This window comes from Clupea harengus, chromosome 4, assembly GCF_900700415.2.
Source record: "Clupea harengus chromosome 4, Ch_v2.0.2, whole genome shotgun sequence".
In the NCBI taxonomy this organism is placed as follows: Eukaryota; Metazoa; Chordata; class Actinopteri; order Clupeiformes; family Clupeidae; genus Clupea; species Clupea harengus.
The window spans coordinates 11250878-11274730 of NC_045155.1; the positions used below are offsets into that span (position 1 = coordinate 11250878).

A 23853-nucleotide genomic window follows, 5' to 3' on the forward strand; every position below is an offset into this window, starting at 1 on the left:
ACTTTAACTTTATCAAAGCTTAAATCTTGATTCTAAAAGCCTAAACATGTGTTCACACATATTACTATAAATTGTGTGTGCGTGTGTTAATGAGAGCATGTTCCAGCTGTCTAATATAATTTGCTGGCATTTATGTAATTCATAGCATGGCAACATCTGTGTCAAAGACCATATGCAAATGATTTTACCAGAACAGCTGGTGTCTACGTCCGGTCCGTATGCGTCCATATTAAACAGTTAGCGCTGTTAATACTAACATTTAGTAAATCATTTACTAAAAAGGCCATGTCATTCTGTAGTTCTAATAACTTAAGTGAATTAAATCCTTATGTAAATGAAGACTCAGGTGGACTAATAATTAAAATAGGAATAGGAAACGCCGAGGCTTGTTTTGGTTGTCCAGCTTTCCTTGCTAGCTCGAAGTTCAAAGTTACTGCTCTCGGTGATGATAATCGCCAAACAGGGTTTGGGGGTGGGGGAATGGGCTGTGCGGTTGAGGTGTGCAGAGGGGTTAGCCAAGGGTGTATGTTCAGAGAGTATTGTCGGTGACACAAACGTATGGGTTCACAAGTACGATTCAAGGCGAAATTCGAATCGAATGACGCGGTAAGTAGCCCACACATTTTATTGTAGGCTAGTAGCTCTAAATGGCTATTTTCATATTTTCCAGTTTGAAACTGACACGAGTATTTTTAGTTTGAAACAGCCATTTCTATTAATGGCAATACCAATTTTCCCGGAAAATTGAATATCGAAATATTGCAAAAAAAGTTCTAAGAGGTGACTTGCTGTTCTCAAAGGTTGATTGAAAGTACTAGATGGATGATTGTTTCATGCATGAGTATATTTACGCACGTCAACATGTGCTTGTGTAAAGGATCTGTTTATCAACACTAGCCTACTCTAGACGTTTCTTTCTTTCTTTCAGCCCACTTTGTTTACTCTCTTTCATAGCCTATGGATATTATCACTCAACACACAGCCATTCACACAGAGTTTATCAAAGAAAGTACTGGTCTGGAATAATATTGTAATGAGCATGGGAGTTGTTCTGTTTGTGTATAGTTCGCTCATGATGCTGTGTAGTCCTGGTAGTTAGAGCCATTTTTGGTAGAAGTTGTGTTAAGTGTTCCATTTAGCTTGTGTATCCCTGCCTATGTTTATGTCAGTGTGTTCTTTGTTGTCATTTAGTATATGAATTATGTGTAAATGCCCTGGTGCAGTTTTCCTCATGTATTATTGTCCTTGTGTACCATTGCCTTGTGTGTTTTGTCTGCGTACAAGATCCCTTTCCATCTAGCCATTCTATGTCTTGTTCTTGAATGCTCATTTGCTGCTTGTTTTCAATAAATGGCAAAGACGCCAAAGAAAAGCCTGCCTCCTGCACATCATTACAATATGAGTAGGTTTAACGCTGAATTTGCATTCTATAGCTGTGCTTAGGTAACAGTGTGCTTAGGTTTACTGGAGAGAGGATCTACCAGCTGAGCGTTCAGAGCTGTTTTTAGAGCAATTGTGGGCTAGCAGTGTGTTCAGATATATGAATGACCTGTCTTACTGTGCAGAGGCTAGTGGAAAGTGCAGTGCAGTGCAGTGCTCCCACTGTGCTGGACCTTCAGGGAATAAATAAATGAGGACCGGGATGAGAAACACTCAGCGACACACACACACACACACACATACATACATACATACATACATACATACATACATGCATACAGTACACACATACAGTCAGAAACAGTGAGTGTTTTGTCACAGAGCTCTCATAAGCCTTATCTCTCCGCTCGCTTATGTCAGAGAGCTGTTATGGCTTTTGGTGGGGAAGGCTGGGGTTGCCTTCTACCCTTCCCTGTGTGGTGGCTGTGGGGAGAGTTGGTAGGATCAGGCAGTGCTGAGCTGAACTCAGTTGATATGAGCTGGAGCTGGAGCAGGAGAGTACTGCCAAAGGCCTGGCTGATTGCACAGGTGGTAATGAGTCTTCATTACAAAGCATCAATATGAGTAATGTGAGATTACACTGTCACCTGCTAATCCTGAGTGGGTAGGACACACGCACACACACACACATACACATATATTTATATTCATACTTCTGGACACGAAGTCACGCTAAGGCATGAGGTAAATGCTACATTTAAGGTCTTCCTGTGTTGACGATGAGTCATTTGGTTAGTGATTTTTGGTGATTTTTGTTTAAAAAAAGTACAAGTAAGGGAGGCACATATTGTAGTGTTACACACCAAACTCCTAAATAATATATCTGTTAAATAGTATCCCTGTTATATTTTTCCACTGAGTTAGGTTGAATAAGATTGTGTGTGTATGTGGGTGGTGCTACTTCAAAAAGAAATTTGTAGCATCACATTCTCATCAGTTTCTCTCTCTAACTGTGTCTTGATCTCTTTCTCACCACACACAGAGTTTCTCTCTCTTTCTCGCTCCTTCTCTCACAAACTCACACACACTCATTCATATACAGACATGCACATGCATACACACACACACACATTGTGCAATAATACTTTGCCACAGCAGGTTCACACATTAGTTTTTCTCTGCAGCCGGGCAACACATGTTAGGTCCACAGGCTTGCGCAGCTGGTAGTAATGGGGGGTGATTTCCCAGCTTCATTAACTGTAAGAGAGTTGAACAAAGGATAGGAACAAAGATGAAAAGAAATGAACACAGAATAGGAGTTGAGACGACAGGAGAGGTGAGAAGGAAGGAGGAGGGGAGAGGCAAAGCATCGAACAAAACTACATGTTGAGGACACACCGCAGATGGAATGTTACTTGGCATTCACTCCTGCCCAGGATGCACTGCGGGAGCCTGCTGAGAGAGGGTGAGGAGGTTGCCCACTGCTGCGGAGCTGGTGTATGTAACGGACCCACTCTGTGTCACACGCTCCGGTAGTTCCGTCACACACTCCCGACTTCCTACAACACAGTCAGAGACTCCAACTCCCTACTTCCTACAACACACCAAGAGACTCCAACTCCCTACTTCCTACAACACACCAAGAGACTCCAACTCCATACTTCCTACAACACAGCCAGAGACTCCAACTCCCTACTTCCTACAACACACCAAGAGACTCCAACTCCCTACTTCCTACAACACAGCCAGAGACTCCAACTCCCTATTTCCTACAACACAGCCAGAGACTTCAACTCCCTACTTCCTACAACACACCAAGAGACTCCAACTCCATACTTCCTACAACACAGCCAGAGACTCCAACTCCCTATTTCCTACAACACACCAAGAGACTCTAACTCCCTACTTCCTACAACACAGCCAGAGACTCCAACTCCCTATTTCCTACAACACAGCCAGAGACTTTAACTCCCTACTTCCTACAACACACCAAGACACTCCAGGCTGCCCTGAGTCACTCATACCTCATTCCCACTCACGCTGAAAGCCACTTATTTATCGCTATTTTTCTGTTATGGTGGCGTGTCGGACTGGGAGCAAAACAATAAAGTTGATCCATTATTCCATCCCCTGGTGACCTAGTAACATAAACAGTTATTGCAATCATTGGTTTATCATGTTCGAGAAGGAGGAGGGGGAACATCTCCCCTTTCATTCACTACATTTACATCAGAGTAAACCCTAGCCCAATTGATGTCCCATTATTCATCTCAGGGTTGTTTGATGGTAACTTTTAGATATTGATAGAATGTAATGAGCACGCCAAACTAGCTAGTTATGTAGCTGACGTGTTTCCACAATTTAACTTATACAATTATAATAGAAAAAGGTAGGTACCCTCAGGGTGCTTGTCCAGCTTTTCTGCCTGGCCCCCAAATACACAAGTTTAACTTAGCAGATACATTCATATTAACACATCCTAGCAGCTGCCAACTGGTAACATGGTTCCTTGTCCTCCATAGCTTTCTCCAAGGACTGCTGCATGGATGCTAGCATGTTTTCACTTTCTCCTTTGCTAGCCCCCGCATTGCTCGTTAGCTTGCTAGCTCCGGCATTGTTTTTCATGCACAAATCACCAGAACCTAACACATGCCAAATTACTATTAGCGTATAAAGAAAATTATGTTGACTGTTCACAGTTAACTAGCATATTTTGGGTGACTTTGGTGGGCTTATGGGAGAGCTCCAACTATGCGACCATCTTGCTCAGTGATCTCACGTGACTCCCGGTAAGATGGTTCCTTGAGCTAGAGATAGTTAGTAATCGAAGACACCCGTGACTTTAGTGGGAATGAAAATTTCTCATGTTGTTTTTACCTGATACATTAATGTGTTTCATGTGTGAAAGAGCTGTCAGTGTCCTATGGCAACTTTTGTATTTCTGCTTCATAATGGGACCGTGGGGAGCCACTTGATGATGTTCTTGTGAAACACTGAAAATGGGCAGGTGAGCCAGAGTGGTTGGTGGATGATTTTAGCACTGAAAAACTAGTGGAGAGGAGAGAAAGAGAGTAGAGAAGGGAGGAGAGGAAGGGAAATGAGAGAGGAGACGTGGAAAGGTAAGATTGGCACTCGTCATGGAGCCGTGGTCATCCATTAAGCTAATGAGCCCATTTCTCCCATCTGCCTTAATGACAAAACTGCTGCCATCAAGAGCTCTGTGACGTTCCATATTCCACTCACTGGGATGCTGAGGAGAGGGTCAAAATGGCTCTTTTTCATGTGAGCTGCAGTAATAAGCTCTTATGATTTGGTGCTGCTGGCAACAGCGTTGTTGGTGTGTGCCCCAGATCTGCCCAGGGGGGTTGGAGATGCAAACAATTTCGAGTGTGCCCTTAGCCTAAACTTGACTTGCGACAAAGACCTCAGATGGAAGCCAAATCTGTACTCTTTCCCATCAGGACACTCATTACGTCCTCTGAAATTACTCGGAAGGGTTACTCTGACCCCGTCTTTGAGCTGCTCTGTGCCTACATGAAATTTGGGCCTGAGCCCAAAATGTAGCAGTGCACCAGTTCTCCACTTCCCACTGGGACAAATAATCAAAATAAAGAGGTTAAAGATACAGTCTGCGACTGTAATCAAATACACTTTTTGTCAACTTCAGCAAATTGTTCCTCACGATCCTTGTTGTCTGTACTATGTATGAACTAAAAAAAAAATCACACACAGGCCCTGACTCTGTAAAAGGGGAAAGACACAAAGTGTTGATCTGAGCTGATCAATGAGTTGCTTCAGGAGCACAGGAGGGGTGTCATTTGTTTGCCAGAATCTCAGACTGTACCTTTAATTTCTGGTCTTTATGTGACATTGCAGGCGACAGAACCATGTGACATAACAGGCTACAAACAACAGCATATGCAGTTTGACACATTATCTTCGCACCTCTGTCTTCAACAACCCCCTTTCTCACACTACTAGACAGCGGAGGAGAGCCGTTGCCGAGACATACCAAACTGGTATGTGTTTGTGTGGACACTGAGGTGGTCCCACCAGCCGCATGTTTCTTGGCAGTTCAGCACTACTCCTTTTACCACGTTTACTCAATTTTTGTGGATCACTTGATGGAGCGCCAGTGACTAATAATGACAATGGAACATTTTCTGGTTTTAAGTACACACCTTCCTAGAGGATCAGGAAATATAAGCCTAAAACAGAAATCTTCAGTTTTCAAACCTCTAAACCTTATCATAGGATGAGTAAGCCTATAGAGGCAGACTATTCCTCAAGTAGTAACCTCAGTATACCAAACAACTTAAGCTTGATGAATAATTGATCTGGTCTAATCACAGATGGGAGATGCATGTGAATTAACCACCTTTGTCTAAAGCTCTATCTATAATTGATCATCCCTGCTTTGTCTGAGCCCTAATACAATGGGTTTGAATAGCAGAGTTTTCTCTGTTTTCCTCTCTTCTCTTCTCTTCTCTTCTCTTCACTTCTCTCATTATTCGCCAAAAATTAACAAATAAATGAGGTCTTGTGATCAGCGTGGACTGATCACACGACAGGGAATGATCTGAGGTGCTTGCTGGAGCTTATGACACCGGTGGCCTAATTTGAAGAGATGAGAGCGAGCACGAAGGAGACTGACGCAGAGGCTTCAGTCGTCCTGAGTGGGTTTTTTGTTGGTGCTATCTGATCAGTTACCAACTCTGGATGGCAGCTGTAGTGAAGTAGATAGAAAGAGCGAGACAGAGAGAGAGAGAGAGAGAGAAATTGAATTTGTTTGTCACTTTGCAGGATCTCACTAACGTTTTGCTTTAGGGCTCAAACAGAAGCCTGTATTGGCTTCCTAATGAGGCCAGAAGGCTTTGTGATGCTCAGAGGTGTTCAGTTTCACAAACACTGAAAACGCTGAAAACCTTGTTTTGACAATTCCATCTGAACACCAATAACGATTAGCCATTATTATTACTGAATTAGAAATGATTAGACTGTGGGCAAAACTCGCTCTATCCATTCATTCACAGTCCTTCATACTGAAACAATGACTAATAAATGGCCCTTTAAACAAAGAATTCAAGCCAAAATACTTCTCATTTTATTACCTTTAATAATTCCTCTAAGAGTGATATATCGGATATATTGTTATGGCATTGCATAATATCTATAATGTTTTATGCATGCTCTCGTGATGCATTATGGATATGCACTTTATAGCACATCTCACTGAAATATCCTCAAAGAGCTTTCCGCCTCCAGCTGAAAGGTTATTAGCTGTGATATCAAAACCGTAGCCAAGGACCTCCTGCCGTGTTTGGCTTCAGCCAGAAGCTCTGAGTCTTTCAGTTGCTGCTCCTTCGCCTTGGATAAACACTTTTTACGACTTTTCCTTTTGAACATCTGATCGATGACGGAAAAATAAATAAATAATAAAACAAATCTAGACCTATTTTTGATTTTTCAGGAAGGGTTTTTACTAGGGCTGTCAGCGTTAACGCGTTAATCTATGCGATTAATGCGGCCGCGATTAACGCGATAAAATATTTTAACGCAATTAACGCAATTAAAAAAAAAAAAAATGCCTTTATTTGGAAAGTTTGAGAACCACTGCGGTAGTTGAAGATGGAGAGAGCTGAGGGATTGTTGGGCGGAAAGTTTCTGTTTAATAGGCAAAATTACGGAACTATCGACAAAACTAAAGTTTTTGAATTTAGCAAATTGAATTTAGCTATCACAGAAGCAGCTCGTCTTTAGGTTATCACCTTAATGCAAAGCACCCGACAGAAAGCAGTCCCAGGTTAGATGGTCGCCAACCCACACTCTACGACTTCTCTAGTAAAATAACTAGACCAGTCCGTGAAAAGGTTACCAACGCTTTAGCAGTTTGGGTTGCCGGTGACTGTCGGACCATTAACATAGTTAAGGACGTTGGGCTGACTGAGGTGATTCGAATTGCTTCAGGAGACAACTCTTACGATTTACTGTCGAGGGGCACCATTGTGTCTCGCATACATTCCTTTTATGACGGCGAGAGAGCACGGAAAATTCAGCTCCTCGAGCAAGCTGCCACCGTCACCCTTACTGGTGACCACTGGACATCAGTCAGCAATGACAATTACCTGGGTGTCACAGCTCATTTGATTGACAATGTATGGAAATTGAGATATTTTTAAATATTAAAAAAAAAAAAACAGACAAACAAACTTTTAATCGCGATTAATCTAGATTAATGAATTTCAAAATGTGAGATTAATTAGTTAATTTTTTTTAATCTATTGACAGCCCTAGTTTTTACCCACGGGATGAGAGATGTTTTCAAGAGACGCTGCAGTCTGCAGTCTAAAGTCTGGGTGTCACATGATAAGGAGCTTGTCATTGCTTCTGCAGTGTAGGTGTAAAGAGAGAACTCGTGGAAGAGGGGGGGTGGCCATTGTTAACCACAACAGTAATTAATAAAATTGCATTTATTTTCTTTTGTTGTTCAATCCTAGAAATGACTGTGGACAACAAACACATCCATAAATAAACACAGGAAGAGTCTTCATCCCTCCAATCCCTATCTGAAGGCAATGTAATTAGAATCAAAGATACAGTGCGTGTGGGAACAGCACTGTATAAATAAAACATTACTTATAATAACGCAAAGTATTTATTACTCTTTCTCCCTTTCTCTTATATATATATATATATATATATTATTAAAATATATATAATGTTATATATTATCATAGCAAAGATATCCTAACATAAATATATAAAATAAAGAATATAGAATGATTATATGTATGATACGTTGCTCTGTTCTGTAACTGCAGTGTTGACGCATGTTTAGGTCATGACCCTTTCATGCCCCTCCCTGGCTTTCATCAACTTCCGTGTTATAACTTCCCTATTACCAATTTGTAATGCTCAGAAATCCTAGGAGACAGTTCTTCGCTATAAGCACATGGCTCTGTGCATGCCAGCCTACTAATGTTTGACATTCACAAGGTCGCTAAAGTGAAGTGGATTTCCCCTGCGGTAATAAAATATTCCCTACTTGAGATGGGCAGCTGGAGGGATCATTTCCTTTCTGACTGAGCAGAGGAGTGGCGCTTTGGCTGACATCGCATAGACCTGTGGTTTGGGCCCAGCTCTGATGTATGCAGCGGTCATCCGAAGAGCAGATGGGGTGTGAATGTGTGTGTGTGTGTGTGTGTGTGTGTGTGTGTGTGTGTGTGTGTGTGTGTGTGTGTGTGTGTGTGTGTGTGTGTGTGTGTGTGTGTGTGTGAGAATGTCTGCGTGTTGTGAATGTTCCTGTCAGAGCATACATTCTATCTTTTGCCACAGCAAGCACAGACAATGGTCAATTAGTATTCCAGAGCTCTATGTGAACACTACACTTCAACCTCTCCTGCTCTCTCTCGCTCTCTCTCTCTCTCTCTCACACACAAAAACACACACACACACACACACACACACACACACACACACACACACACATCATGTATCAAGTACATAAACACACATACACACTCAGAGAGAGAGAGAGAGAACAAGTGGTGTAAGTTAAGACATGTAGTGATAGACTGATTGATTGATTGACTCAGATTGGTAGAAAGGCAAAGATGGAGTGACAGAGAGAATAAAAGATTGAGTATCAGTCAGGAGTTGTCTCTGGGTCCCCTGTCTTCTCTCTTACCGAGGAGGAGAACGGGTCCCCCCAGTGTTACCAAGGACAGTTTCTCTGCCTGGCTCCTCTGGCCGTTGCTCAAGTCGAAGTCGAGAACAGGTTATGTGATGATCGGGACCGGACGTGAGTCACCCGCGAAAGCAACAGTGTCATTTGGCCTGTTAGGACTTCTCTGTGTGTGTGTGTGAACAGGCGTGTGAGCCTGCTGGATTGAAAAGGATGGTTTTGTGAGAAAGATTGAGAGAAGAAAAGAGAGATAGATTGTGTGAATGTGAGGGGGAGAGGGAATAAAAGGGAGTGGAAGAGCAATGTAGAGGTATAGAAAGACATCATGTCTTTGTGTAAGTCTGAAGTGTGTGTGTGTGTGTGTGTGTGTGTGTGAGTGTGTGTGTGTGTGTGTGTGTGTGTGTGTGTGTGTGTGTGTGTGTGCTTGTTCAGGATGTATCTCCTGTGTGTGTATTAGTCATGGGTTACTTTTAAAAGGTGTCTATTACATGTGGTGACACATAGTCCAGGAAAGCGCCTGAATTGGGCAGAGTTGGGGAGGGCCAATTTCCTGTCATCAGCGGGAAGCTGTGTCAGGGATCCCTTAATCTCCACCTCTGCATGCTCCCCGCATGCCTCCCCGCTGCATCCATTTCCACCTATTCCTCTCTCTCTTTCCATCTCTCCCCCTCCATCCCATCCCTTGTATTTCTAGTACCCTCTTTTTTTCATCACTGATACACATTGTGATATTTTGGTGGTATATCTTAGCAAATGCAAATGTAGCTAAGACTGTGTATGCTGTCTCTTGTTACAGTCACAGGTTGCTTAAATTAGGTAATGCATACATTGCCTTTAGAGTATTACAAAATAAGCAGCCAGTCACCTACACATGCTGCGGAAGAGTATTAGTCATGAAAACAGTGTGATGAAATTTGTCCAGTCTCCACCAGGGGTCGCCAGAAGTATCAAAGAGCGCAGATTAGTGTTCCTACTGTGAGATGTGGAGCAGGCTGATGTGGGTAAACTGTAATTCTGAGTGCCCATGAAGTCTCTCTCTCTCTCTCTCTCTCTCTCTCTCTCCCTCTCTCTCTCTATCTCTCCCTGTCTCCCTGTCTCCCTCTCTCTAAATAAACACATGCTCAATGCGAGCCATGCTGGCAGGGTCGGAGCTGATTGGTTTCCACGGCAACAGAGGTTTGTGTCCTGTTCCGAGTTTGTGATTAGCGTTGGCTGCTATGGGCTGTGGTCCATCATACACAGGCACACACATACAGAGACGTGCACGTACACACAGATTATGCACAAGGAATTAGGTAATTCCTGGGTTAGGGATGAAGTCATTGAAGGACAGGGAGGGAGGAGGAGGAGGAAATTAATCTTTTTTTTTTACTCCACTGAGATGTGGAGATATCCAGAGAGAGAGAGAGAGAGAGAGAGAGCAAGAGAGTGAGATGACATCTAGCATGAAGAAATAAAAATAACTTAAATGGTTGATCACCGTCTAATCCTCCTCTTGTCTTCGGGCCATGTGTGTGTGTTTTCTGGCCCCGCTTCATGCTGTAATTTGTTCTTATTATGTTGGTGCACGTGCACAAGTGTGTGTGCTCATGTGTGCATTACCGGCGTGTATGTATGTAGGTGATTGCTGGGTGGGTGGTCATCGTTTTTTGGATAGTGGGTGCAGATAGACCTGGTTCTCTTTTGTGTGTGTGTGTATGTGTGGTGGCATGGCGTCATGTGGGTGTCTTTTTCAATAGCCTATGCGATAATTCATGCATGTCATTAGAATTACGTTTGAATAGAGATGTACAAAATGGACCTCTTTTGCCTTACCTATCTTGCTTGTCTGTCTGCCCACTTTGTGACAATGTAGCCTACCCAATGCTTGCATATCTGCATCCACAGACTGAGTGGCTCTCGGTGTAAAATCTGAACTTGTCCTAAAACATGTGGTGAGTCATCTTTGATTGCTTGTGTTGTCAAAAAAATTAAATAAAAATAACTATAACAAATTATATTCTGATTCATAGATTCTACCTAGCAAAGCTTAGTCAGCCTGGAACATTGTTATGGCTTGGCACGCTGCTAAATCATCCACCATTTTGATTTGTAACACGCAAAACAAAGATTTCAGACCCTCTCCAACACACACAAATCAGCCAGTGTGATTGTGACTCATGTGTTGTAGTACATCTTTACAATTCAAAGGTCGGCTCTAAGTAAGTAAGCAGTAATTGTGAAGAAGTGCTTTCATCAATAATGCAGCATCTCCTGTTTGGAGTGATTCATGTCCTTGCTCTGGTTCAGTGGTGGAGTTTTTCTGCTATTGTGAAGAGCAGTCTCATTTCAAGGTCCCAGGCTCCACTTCAGCCCAAAAGGCAGGTGTTTTAGTGATGGGAGGGGGGATTTTTAATCCATTTTCTTAGCCGTGTCGATTTTAGTTATTTCTAAGTCGTACATTACGTGTTCCTTTAGATTCAGTTGTATATCAAAGTTTTGTCATCAGCTTTTGTGAATTTTCCAAGAAGTGGATATACTGATCTATCAAATGTATACATTTAACAATCTTTATATTTAACACTCGATGGTGGGTGTTAAATATATCTAACAAAGTGTAAGTGTAAATGATACAGGCAAACTAGTGTTGGGGATGGGAGACCGGGGAGGATTTGTGACGCAGCTCAGACTGCTGGAGGAGAGGACAGAGGAATTGGCTGCCTGGTTCTGGCTTTCGAGCAGATCTGCTTTTGCCTGATAGATCATTTTCCTCAATCCCCTAGCCCAGCTACAGCAGTAGATGGGAATATGTGTACCATGTACCATGTTGTTTGCTTTATGCTTTGTTTGTTTGTTTGTTTGTTTTGCTATGTTTGTGTATGAGTACTACAGTGCTTAGCATGGAGGTGTCAGTCAAACTGGGGATATGTGTGTAATGCAGTTCACTTAAAAAAAAAGACCATGATACTAAATTTGTCTTCGATTTTACCGATTGCGCTTCAAACGGACGTCAATGATGCACTGTTTGATTTGAGCCCAGACCTGTTATAGTGCATCCTACATGAAAGAGTGAGCAGCCCGTCCTTAATTGTACATGGTGCGATGAGTGTCTGCTCATTTATTTTTACAAAGCTGCCCACTCCCCGCTTCCAATCTAACCTTTGATCAGCCCCTATTCAGTCATCAAATGCAAGCCACGGGCAAACATTCAGATTGCACCAAGTGCCAGGGTTTTAATTGCCTGATTGTGTTTTTGATGTTCTCCCTCCACCCAGAACCTTGCTTCTGACTGGTGGTGTTGGTGCACTCGGGAGTGTTCCGTCCTGCATGTCCTCTGTGCTACATAAATTACCAATGTGTTTAAATGACTTTTTCATGTTAATCTCCCTGTAAAGATGTGCCAAGTGTGGTGTTTTTCCATGTTAGTGTTTGCACTGGAGGCCCAACCGTGGTAATAATGTAGTGGCTACGCTAGTTATGCTGTGTGGATTTGTTTATGTACAGTGAAACTGTTCAGTTAGAGTTCTATTTTTTTCTTTTGTTTGTTTTTTGTTTTTTTGTTTGTTTGTTTTGTTTGGCCCTGGTGCAAATATTGCAAATATTCTTCCTGTCGGCCGTTTTTTTTTGTTTGGGCTCGCTGAACCTTATTTATGCTGCTAACCTTGTCGTCCATTTGCTGAATAACATCGGCCTCTTGCTAAAAGGTTGAACCTTTGAGAAAAAAATTACGTCAGACATCGACGCAAGTTACCACAAATGGAAAGGAGCAAGGTCATCGCACAAACAAATTAATATTTCCCAGCAAGCCTTCTCCCTTTGTAACTTTTGAGAAGAAAGCAGCTAAATTAAATAAGTGATAGAAATAACATTTATTTTAAATAAAACATGCAGTTTTTGAGCATTTCAATAAGGACAAATAAAAATACATTAAGATAGGCCATGACTATACAAGATGGGATGGTGGTATATATAGCTATCACAGTTACAAGTAACTTCATTGATGTTGTTGAATGGTAACTTAGAAGACTGCGTGAAATGGTCAATATGTGAGAGGGCCCCCCTACAATAGTAAAGCAGCAAAGTACTGCCTTCCTACACGGGCCCCTGACAGCCTGTGGGCCCTGATGCACAGCACTGGTTGCACCGTCTATGTTGTTGCTTGTGTGAGAAGTGAACTACAGCATTTAGCATGTCGTTTTGCATGTTGCTGTTTGCAAATTGAGCTGCAGTGCAGAGTGCTTGTTTTGTGTCCAATATTTGGGTTTGAGGGCTAGAATGTGTGGCGTGTTGTTTCCTATGTTTGTGTATGAGAGCATGAGTAGCATGTTGCTTTTATGAAACATAAGGGGTAGGCTAGAGTGCTTAGCGTGTTGTTTTTATGTTTGTGTGTAAGGGGTAGGTTACAGTGCATAGCTTGTTGTTTTTATGTTTGTGTGTAAGGGGTATGCGACAGTGCATAGCATTTTTTATATATTGTATATTACAGTGCTAAGCATGTTATTTTATGTTTGTATATGATGACTACAGTGCTAAACCTGATGTTTTTATCTTTGTGTGTGAGGGCTACAGTGCTTAGCATGTTGTTGTTATGTTTGTGTATGAGTGCTCCAGTGCTTAGCATGGTGTGGCTAAACATGGAAGAATGGCTCTGATGAGTCATGAGCTCACAGCTGAGATTAATGGAGCAGATGCTTGGAGATAATGGATCGTTTACATAATTCCCAATTACAGTGAGCACACACTTCCCTAATGAGAACACAGGGCTTGTCTGAGTGAGTGTGTGTGTGTGTGTGTGTGTGAGTGTGTGTGTGTGTGTGTGTGTGTGTGTGTGTGAAGAGAGTTTTTGACAACGTCTGTAAGGAGTGGACTGACTTTGTAAGTAGGTGGTTCCATCACTATGTGTGTCTACATAGGTGTGTCTTCCTCACAGTGTGTGTGTGTGTGTGTGTGTATTTGCATGAGTGTTTACGACGGCTGATGGACTGTACGTGTTTGTGCCATTTTCCATGATGCCGTTCGCTGATTGGCACAGCCGGTGCTCCGAGGTTCTCCCAGGGCGCCCTCTGATTGGATTGTCTGCGGGAGGTGAATGATTTGATTGTGAGCCGTGGCTGGCTTTGGAAGTGATGAACGATCGCTGCCCTGGGACTGCATAGTGAGTGGGGCCAGTGTGACAGTAGGGGAGACGGGAGCTTGGATGTACTGTGGTGCGGTTGGGGTGCGGTGCTCACAGGCTCTCACCCAGAGTCAGACGCCAGCAGTAGATGATAAGAGAGAATGTATGGTGTGCATGGGTTTATTTGACAGTTAGATCATTCTGAGAACCTCCAGCAGAGTTTTACTGCCTTCCAGAATCTTGATGGAGACTTGGCATCAGAATTACTTGTTAGTGTGTGTGACAGAGAGAGAGAGAGAGGACAGAGAGAGAAAGAGTGAAACTAAGAAAGTGGAAGAGCAAGAAAGATGGTGGCACTGACAGCACAATTTAAGAATCTTAAATCTTTTGCCTGTGAGCCTGTTATAAAGGAAGAACTCAGTGGTTGTCAGGACACAAGCACACACACACACACTCTCACTAACACACACCTACACAAAGCAAATCACACCTACCTGCACTTGGCACACTTTCTCCTTTCTCTGGCTTTCTTCACAAATCTATATCCAGCATATATTACTCTGTGTGTGTGCATGTGTGTGTGTGTGTGTGTGTGTGTGTGTGTGTGTGTGTGTGTGTGTGTGTGTGTTTGTGTTTGTGTGTGTGTGTGACACAAAAGAAGCCCTCTCCCCCTCTGCTCCTTTTGATGGCTTTGTATCTGGGTCTTGTCGACTCGACCTTCTCTCTCTGTGTGTGTGTGTGTGTGCGTCCCAAAAGAAAGGAATAAAGACGAAAGAGAAAATAACTCAACATGCCAGAGACCCTTCAGGTCTGCAGACGAGGTCGTGTGATGATCACGATCACGATCAGAGCTTGTCCAGTGTGGCTGCCATAGAGGGCTTATCCGACTCACACACACACACACACACACACACACACACACACACACACACACACACACACACACACACACACACACACACACACACAGACAAACAGCCACGCTCCCCTGCAGGCCACACATATTGTGCAGATGTGCTGAATACAGATGTGCCAATGTTCTGCAGTAGATACTTTTCCCAGAACATGAGTTTGTTTCTCTTCATACAAGTACACTGAGAAGGCTATTCAAAAATACTTACCCAGTACATGCATGTACATGCTGTCTCATTGTCTCAGACTGGACCACAGTGAGAGTTGGAGAGAGACTGGGGGTTGCAGAACTGCACGATGTGGCTTAAAGTACCACATTTCCCAGTGGACGTATCCCAAAGAGCCAGTGTAAACAGATTGGGGTTCATTTGAACAACAGCCTTTGTTAAGCTTAGGATTCTTGTTATGGGTATGGTCCCATCTTTGTGTATCTGTGTGTCCCTCTCTTTCTGTGTTGTGTTGTGTGTGTTTGTGTGTGTTATGTGTGTTTGTGTGTGTGTGTGTGTGTGTGTGTGTGTGTGTGTGTGTGTGTGTGTGTGTGGTGTGTGTGTGTGTGTGTGTGTGTGTGTGTGTGTGTGTGTGTGTGTGTGTGTGTGTGTGTGTGTGTGTGTGTGTGTGTGTGTGTGTGTGTGTGTGTGTGTGTGGCAGCTTTAGTTGCTCCATGTAGTGGCACAGTGACAGTGTAGAGGACAGAAGGGAGACTGGAGGCTGGATAATGGGGGCTTCGGCAGGATTTGCTGATTGTAACAGTTGGTCCGTCTAACAATCACCAAACAAAACTCCCCATCCCTCCCAGAGAGCCCGTGCACAGTCATCGTTTATTTGATAAATGTGTCCCGCTCCTTGCTGCTCTTATGTGCAGTATTGATCTTATGGAAGTGGAAAATGGGTCCTGGCAAAAAAATGTTTTTTTGCTCAGTAGTTAATCTTGTAATATTGTGGATGTGGCTCACACTAGTTCGGTTAAATAATTGAATCCCGCTGTGGTCTGTGCCCTCAGATATACAGGCCATGTGGATTTTTGTAAAGTCAGGTGCTGAGGGATGAGTTTTCACACAAACTTGGTTACACACAGCAGACGTGTGAGAGGATGTGTATATGTGTGTGTTGGTGTGAGTTTACATATATATATTGTATATGTAAATATATATGTGTGTGTGTGTGTGTGTGTGTGTGTGTTTGTGTGTGTGTGTGTTTGTGTGTGTATATGTATGTGGCCTGCATGTCTATTTTGTACCTGCATTTCATGTTTCATTTGCATGTTTACTGTGTATGTGCGGATGTGTGCGTGTGTGTGTGTGTGTGTGTGTGTGTGTGTGTGTGTGTGTGTGTGTGTGTGTGGATAGCATGCGACCTCTACATGAACCAGGAAACCTTTTCTGCCGGTAGAGCGTTGGCATTACTGCCCCTATAGCAGCTATATCTGGAAAAGATTCATAGGAACTCCCTTATGACATATAGGTTATTATACATAAAATGCTACATTGTACCTCAATGTGAAACTGACTTTTCTCATGGGGGAACAGAACCAGGCAGAGCCTAGCATGGGAAAGCTGAGTGCAGTATTACTAATGTAATCAAAGCACTCCGTGGCTCCCCATGCAGAGCAGACCCCCAGATATGTGCACACCAGTTCCCCAGGACATTTACGAAACCGACCCGCTTGGGCTTGCCTTTGTTCACAGACCACCCTGCGCGCACGGGACCCCTTGGGCCATGGTCTTTCTCTCGTGCTTCAACTTCTGTCTGTCTCCCTCTCTCGCTCGACTGTTTCTCTTTCTCAGTCGCTTTCGGAGGTCCCCCAGTACCATGTGTAAAAATTGAAAAAACATTTGATTCAGTTGTGTGAAATGGTATTGTGTGCCTTGAAGTGAATGCCAAGGAGAGGCATGATAAATATGCATGTGTTCAGCGTGCGTTGAGTGCTCGTGTCTGTCTGGCAGGGGAGAGATTGCCTTGGATGATTGCTAATCCAGGAGTGTATCGATGACAGCTAGCCCACCCCCCCTCCCCTCCTCTCCCCTCCTCTCCTCTCCCCTCTCTGTCTCTCTGTTTCTCTCCCCCTCCAAAAATTCACTCCAAATCTCATCTCTGAAAATGTAATCAGCTTCGGATGGAGAGCTCTGAAAACTATTCAGTGTGTGTGTTACTATTTTCTCCCTTCCTTTTTTCTCCAGTGGAGAGAGGGGAGGTGCCCACTCATGGTGGAATTAAACAGAATTTTTCCGAAAGCTTTCATAACAACGGCAGACCTGCCTCTACCCCTTTGGCTTCTAGACGTATTATTTGGGATGGTCTTGGCATTCCTGTGTGCTTTATAGAGTGTGTTTCCTTTGTGAGAGGCTTTAGCCGACTTCCTGGATTCTTCAATGGCAGAATTCTAGCTAATGTTGTTTACTCTGGCTAGAATAATCAATTATATCTTTCATCTGCACCTTCAGTACAATGCAAGACAGGTCCAATATTAGTGTGGTCTCAAAAACCTGTGCTGACATACTAATGTCTTATTTAGTGGGGTATGAAGAAGCACAATTTGATTCTGAGGAAAATTGATCAAATGTTAACATAAGACAGTTAACATATTCCTACTGCAGGAATTGGCCCTCCGTTTGTTTTGAAGCAGTGTTTAACCTTGTCATTCACTCTAAACTGCTGGGCAGAAATGAACACAAAGAAATACCCACTCCACCATCCAGGATTCTCCCACAATGGAGTTTCATTGTGGAAACTGCCATAGGATCTGTTTTTCATGCAGAAACGCATGTGAATTATCACATTAAAGGACCTACACTCCACCCCCACCCCACCCCCCCAAATCAGCTCACGGAAAGAGACAGCTGGCAGAAGTAACAGTAGTAGGAGCTTGTGTCAGCATTTAATTCAGTTCCAATCATCTGCATGAAGATCAAGTCCTGGATAGAATACTCTTGTGAGCTCCTTCAGTGACTACAGTGTTGCTATACATTTAGCCTTCACTTTCACATTCTGGACAGCTGTTAATCTAGTTAGTGAGAATCTTCGACTAGCCAAATTCGTTGGCTTCTCTTCTGTGCATTACATAAAAACATGTGATGATGTACTACCACTGATATGTCTTTAAACTGTGTGCCTCTTAAATGATTCAGATTTCTGCTGAATCATTCTCAGTCGGCTTCATAAGTCCCCTGGGGTAAGATAAGGCTTCTGACAGGGGAAAAGAAAAAAGCTTGAAGAAAAGCATTGCTTGAGAAAAAGAGCAATGATCCAGTTCTGCAGATAGAGGTTTCTCTGAGTGAGTCAGTCAGTAAGTGAGTGAGTGTGTCAGCAAATTGTGTGAAGTCCTGGGCTTACATCTGTATTGAAGAGCACTCTCAGGCGTTCTCTTGGCCTACGCCAAACCCCCGTTGACATCTCCTGAAGTTCACTATGTTCATTTGTCTTCCTGCTGTAGAATGTGGGTAGCAGTTAGCTTCTTAGTATGGCAGAAAGCCCTCCTTGAAGAGCAGATGCATGCTCAAGCATTTATAAACGCGACTGTGCAGCTGTACTCTTAAAAAGGTGGTCTTGTGAGCTGTGTGAGTTAACCTATGAATGGGTACTCACGTTTCTACAGACACGCACACACAAACACACACACACACACACAATTGTGCACCTGACACACAATGGACCTAATGGAGTCCAATATGCCCTGTGGTTAGCTTGATTGAAGACCGTGCTGTCTCGTCATGATTGCACAATCAACCTGCTATTTTTCATGCGTGACGTCCTTGGGCCCAGTCACAAATTTCAGTATTGATGAAGTAGCCTAAGACTGTGGCCCTCAATGGCATTGGATTGCTCAATCAGGACACTTTTGATCCATTTGTTCCATGGATCACATACAGCATGCCAGACCAAAAAAAAAACTCTTCTGAGCCCTTGATCCAACTCAGTGTGCCCTGCGGTTGTAGCTCGTAAACAGAACTGCTAGGAGTGATGAACGTCAGTAAACCAAATGACACTTTCAAGTGCTTTTATTTGATATGTCTTTTTTACTGTAAAGAGTTGGGGAAAGTGTCAGTTGTGGTCTCTATCAAGGAGCTGTAAGCATATTAGCATATGGTTTCGCAGTTTGTTTGTCTAATTTGGGGCCGCCCTGACGTGGTTATGCTACCAAAATTGTCTCCGTGTGTGAGATTCCTCTGTTGAGCCTACGAGAAACATCAGGGTGTAGCCTTTTAAAAGGGTGGAAGCTTTTAAGTTATATTTACATTTTATTTTGGCAGACATTTGGTGAGAAGGAAATGGTAAGAACTGCTTAGACCACACACACATGCACACGCACACGCACACATTCATCTAGACATGCTAACAAGAGACCAATTCACATTGTCATATTGTGCACAATCAGACACTATCTATTATCAAAACTGATACATTAGCTGTTTTCATGGATGAAAAACGTCAATGACTCAGAGTAAGCTCAAAACCTGGATTAGGCAGCATGGAGTACCAGAGTGGACTGATGCTTTCCTTTTAAACTGTGCTCAGGTCAGGCAATACTGCCTGCTTTCGACTCAAAATGATTCCATCACATTTTAACACAGTGTTGTTGTTTTTTATTGTCCTGGGTCCCATTCCACTGGTTATCAAGCACCATCTCAGCTAGCCTTTGGCTCGGTGCATCCAAATGACTGTATTTGTGGTGGCACTCCTGTGCGTGCTGAAAGCTTAGTGATTGTGTTCATATTTAGACCCACTGCCTGTTCCCCACATTCCAAGTGAATTGCTGTATTGTCTTTGTCAGACCGCTCATAGTGCTTTAAAGCCAGGGAGAAGTCACAGCCAATTCATCGACCTACACGCTTTCACATTGAGACACACACAAACACACACACACACTCACACTCACACACACACAAATTGCACACACCCGCATAGTCACTTTGAGCCAAACAGGATATCATACTACAAACCCCTTCTTTAAAATGAAACAAGTCAAACATTCCTCTATCAATCCTTCCATTTTGTTCCCACCCGTAGACTCCTAGTGGGAACGCTCTGTGTGTGTGTGTGTGTGTTTTTCATGACCTTGTCTGAGTGTGTGTCAGCAAAAACAAGAAAGAGTGTGATGTTTGTTTAGTATTGCATGGAGTGAAAGATATCTACTGAAGGAGAGACAATGGGAGAGGAGGAGAAAAAGAGAGAGAAACTGAAACTGAAGGGAAACCACAGCCATTGCTCTCGTTCCTGCGCTGTTGATCTGTACCCCTACTGTCCTCTCATTCCTGTGCTGTTGATCTGTACCCCTACTGTCCTCTCGTTCCTGTGCTGTTGATCTGTACCCCTACTGTCCTCTTTGTGAGGACTCTGTCCCCTGTGTGAACTGGTGTGTGAGCTGGTGTGTGCTCGCGGTCTCCCTGAGTGAGGAGAGAGAGGGGGAGAGACGTGAGGTGTAACCACAACAGAGAGGAAGAGAGCAAAACAGAACGACGTAGAGCAGAAGAGAACGGAGGAGAGAAGTGTGATTGGTACGCATCAGACAGATTTCGTTTTGTCTTTTCCCACTGCACAGCTGAATTAGGGGCATGGAAGGGAACCCCTTTTGCTCACACGTACAGATGCTGTAGCAAGTCATCCCTGTTGCTCACACGTACAGATGCTGTAGCAAGTCATCCCTGTTGCTCACACGTACAGATGCTGTAGCAAGTCATCCCTGTTACTTACACGTACAGATGCTGTAGCAAGTCAATAAAAGGAGGGAGGTTGTCATGGGTTCATTTTCTGGTTCACCTGAAGCTCTCTTTGTCACACACACACACACATACACACACTCGAACACACAAATACACTCAAGCACATACACACATACAAATACGCCCAAGCACTTACACACAAAAATAGATATACTCACATACTCACATACACTCAAGCACACACACACACACACACACACACACACGCACACAGACACACACACACACACACACACATACACACACACACACACATACATACATAAGCAAGAACACACAGAGAGAGAGGGACACTCTGACCTTTGTGATCCAAAATAATACTGGAAGAAGGAAGAAAGGAGAGAGCAAGAGCATGATGGAGAGAAACTCAAATCCATCAAAGCAATTTCTCAGAAAGAGAGAGAGAGAGAGAAAAAAAAGTGGGCATCAACTCAGAAGACAGATTTAAACTGAAGCCAGTGCAAAAGGAAAGATAAAATGGAATATAGGGTGTACTGCTTCTCAGTCTGGCTTTCCCTCAACCTCACATAAAGCCAGCGTCGCCTCACACTCACTTCAGTGGCCTATTGGAACTCACATGCGGGTCACAATCACATTAGGCAGACTTTTCCAATCTCCTCAGCGTTGACGTAATAACCTGGAGCTGGGTGGGCCGGTCATGGGATGTTTGTCCCTGGGGAAACAGTCAGCTGTTGTGACTGCCAGCACGCAAACAACATGAAGTCACCGGTCTCGCGTCCCGTCTTCTCCCCGCATTCCTCTACACTCCCGTTAGAATCACTCTTTTGTCACTCTCAGGGGGTGCAAGCATGGCCATTGGTGGGGGGAGGGGGTTAAAAAACAAATAAGTGCCCGCACGCGCCACCCAGAGCCGTCGCTCGCTCGCGCTGGAAGCGATCCGCCGGCGAGCAGATGGTGGCAAAACGAGACAAAGAGCGTGCTGTAAAAGGGGTGTGTTAAATCGGGTGGCGAGCTATTTCAGGCTCGGCCCCCGTTTCCGCATGCCTGCTGTGTTCAGCTGCATTCTGCGCACAGCTTCTTCTGTGGACAGGACAATGGCCAGGGGAGAGTTTTACAGCTCTACAGTTTTACAGGTGATGGAGGTAGCATGGGGGGTGAGGAGTAGTAGATGGTGCGTGGATTGGATAGTGCGATTGCACTGGTGAGGGAACTAAGGGAGAGAGACGGGGCAGAATGGATGGAGATCTGGAGGTAGAGAGAGCAATAGAGAGGTAGAAGTGAGGTAAGAGAGGAAGGATGGACAGATGAATGGAAAGGTTTTAGGAGGAGAGGGATAAGTGTAACATGTTTGGTTTAGGATGAGTTGAGGGAGCGGTCGGTGTAAGTAGAGAGAGGTGGATGGGGATGGAGATGGAGGGAGAGAGATGAGGAGATGAGGGTGCGTGTAGCTGGGGGCGGTATGAGTAGGTGTCAAGAGATGGAGGTGAGGGTGCCCTGAAGACAGAGATGTGTCGGTGTGTGCGAGGTTCAGGACAGTTGGAACAGGAACAGGAAGGTCAGGATGAATACTTGTGGAAATAATTGTAGATGCTTTTCTTTCTCATAATGAACACACCTTTCTCATGTAGGACAGGATTTTTTGAGAGAGTGTGCTCTCCTCTTCAACGAAGCCAAACAGATACCAAAGATGTGCCCAATCTAAGGTACTGGCAGGAGTTTCAAAAATAGGCTGTTCTGAAATATGCTCATTTAAAAGGTGGAATCATCAGTCAGTCCTTCGGAAGATTAGCTTTGAATTTCTATTTTTCTTTAATTATATGACAAATCATTTCTGTCTATTGGCACCTAAGTGTTCAGGCAAAAGACAGAAAGGACTTACAAGGGGAAAAAAGTGGATACTTAAAAATCCAGAGGATAAGATGTTAAATGATGTGTGCTCGTACTTAAAGGGCTGTAATCAAACACTCAGCACACCTACACTTGTCAGCTAACAGACAGACACACATCAGACAAGCACACATCCAAACAGACAGACATGCATCAGACAAGCACACATCCAAACAGACAGACATGCATTAGACAAGCACACATCCAAACAGACAGACACACATCAGACAAGCACACATCCAAACAGACAGACACACATTAGACAAGCACACATCCAAACAGACAGACACACATCAGACAAGCACACATCCAAACAGACAGACATGCATCAGACAAGCACACATCCAAACAGACATACCAGCAGTACCTTAGGGATGTCCCCAGAGACAGATGATGCCTTATCTGGCACACTGTTGGTACAAACATTGAGCTTTGAGAGTCAGAAAAGCTGAATTTGTACAGACTGGTAGGGTGTAAATATTGCAGAACCATGTCAATCACACTTACAGATTTCTATAGAATTTGACAGTTGTCATAATGGCTACTCTTTGGTTTTCTCACGGACAATTTATCCCATAGCAAAGGTTTAGTATATGAACATAACATAACATAACAACAAAACCTGTGTGTCCAATAATATTTCACCAACTATTTCATTGGTGTCACCAAAATCACAATGTTTGAAGTGCCTTTCCTTGTATGATCAGCCAAGAAAGAATATGTTTCTGTATTGAACAATGTCTGTGGAGTGCCAGGAAACTCACAGTGTGTGTCTCTGTGTGTGTGTGTGTGTGTGTGTGTGTGTGTCTGTCTGTGTGTGTGTCTGTCTGTGTGTGTGGATGTGTGTGTTCAGCAGGTGCACATTCTGAAGGTCTTGTTGAACCATTTACCCAAATGTCATTTCTTTAAAGACGCACCAAAGAGACACTGATAATCACCTCTGCAAATGTGTTTTCTATTTCAGTAATCTCCACCCCTGATTCTTTCCTCTGTCTCCCTCTCTCCCTATCTTGCTTCTCCTCCCACCCCCCTTTCTCTCTTTCTCTCTTTTTTCTCTCTCTGATTGTCTGTGGAGAAAGCCGCGCGCTCTCTCTTTCTCTACTTCCCACTGGTCTATCATTACTTTAAGGAGTCCTCCATCTCCCTCTGAGCTATTTGTGGTTTTAAATGAACCAAATAGTGTGTTCCTCTCTAACATAAAACACACTCTCTCTCTC

General features: G+C 43.6%; 1 protein-coding gene across 5 annotated transcripts in view; it reads left to right on the forward strand.

Moving 5' to 3' along the window:
- The first annotated feature begins 400 nt into the window (after positions 1-400).
- The window catches only part of prickle2a (prickle homolog 2a), a 76220-nt gene continuing 52767 nt past the window's right edge, over positions 401-23853 (forward strand). For 2 of the 5 annotated variants that reach the window (XM_031566224.1, XM_031566226.1), the window contains exon 1: positions 13838-13918. The gene's annotated coding sequence lies outside the window, so the exon portion shown is untranslated. Of the gene's footprint in view, positions 607-13837; positions 13919-13959; positions 14199-23853 lie in introns of those variants that run through there. The other 3 variants (XM_031566228.2, XM_031566223.2, XM_031566225.2) reach the window with 3 other exon arrangements.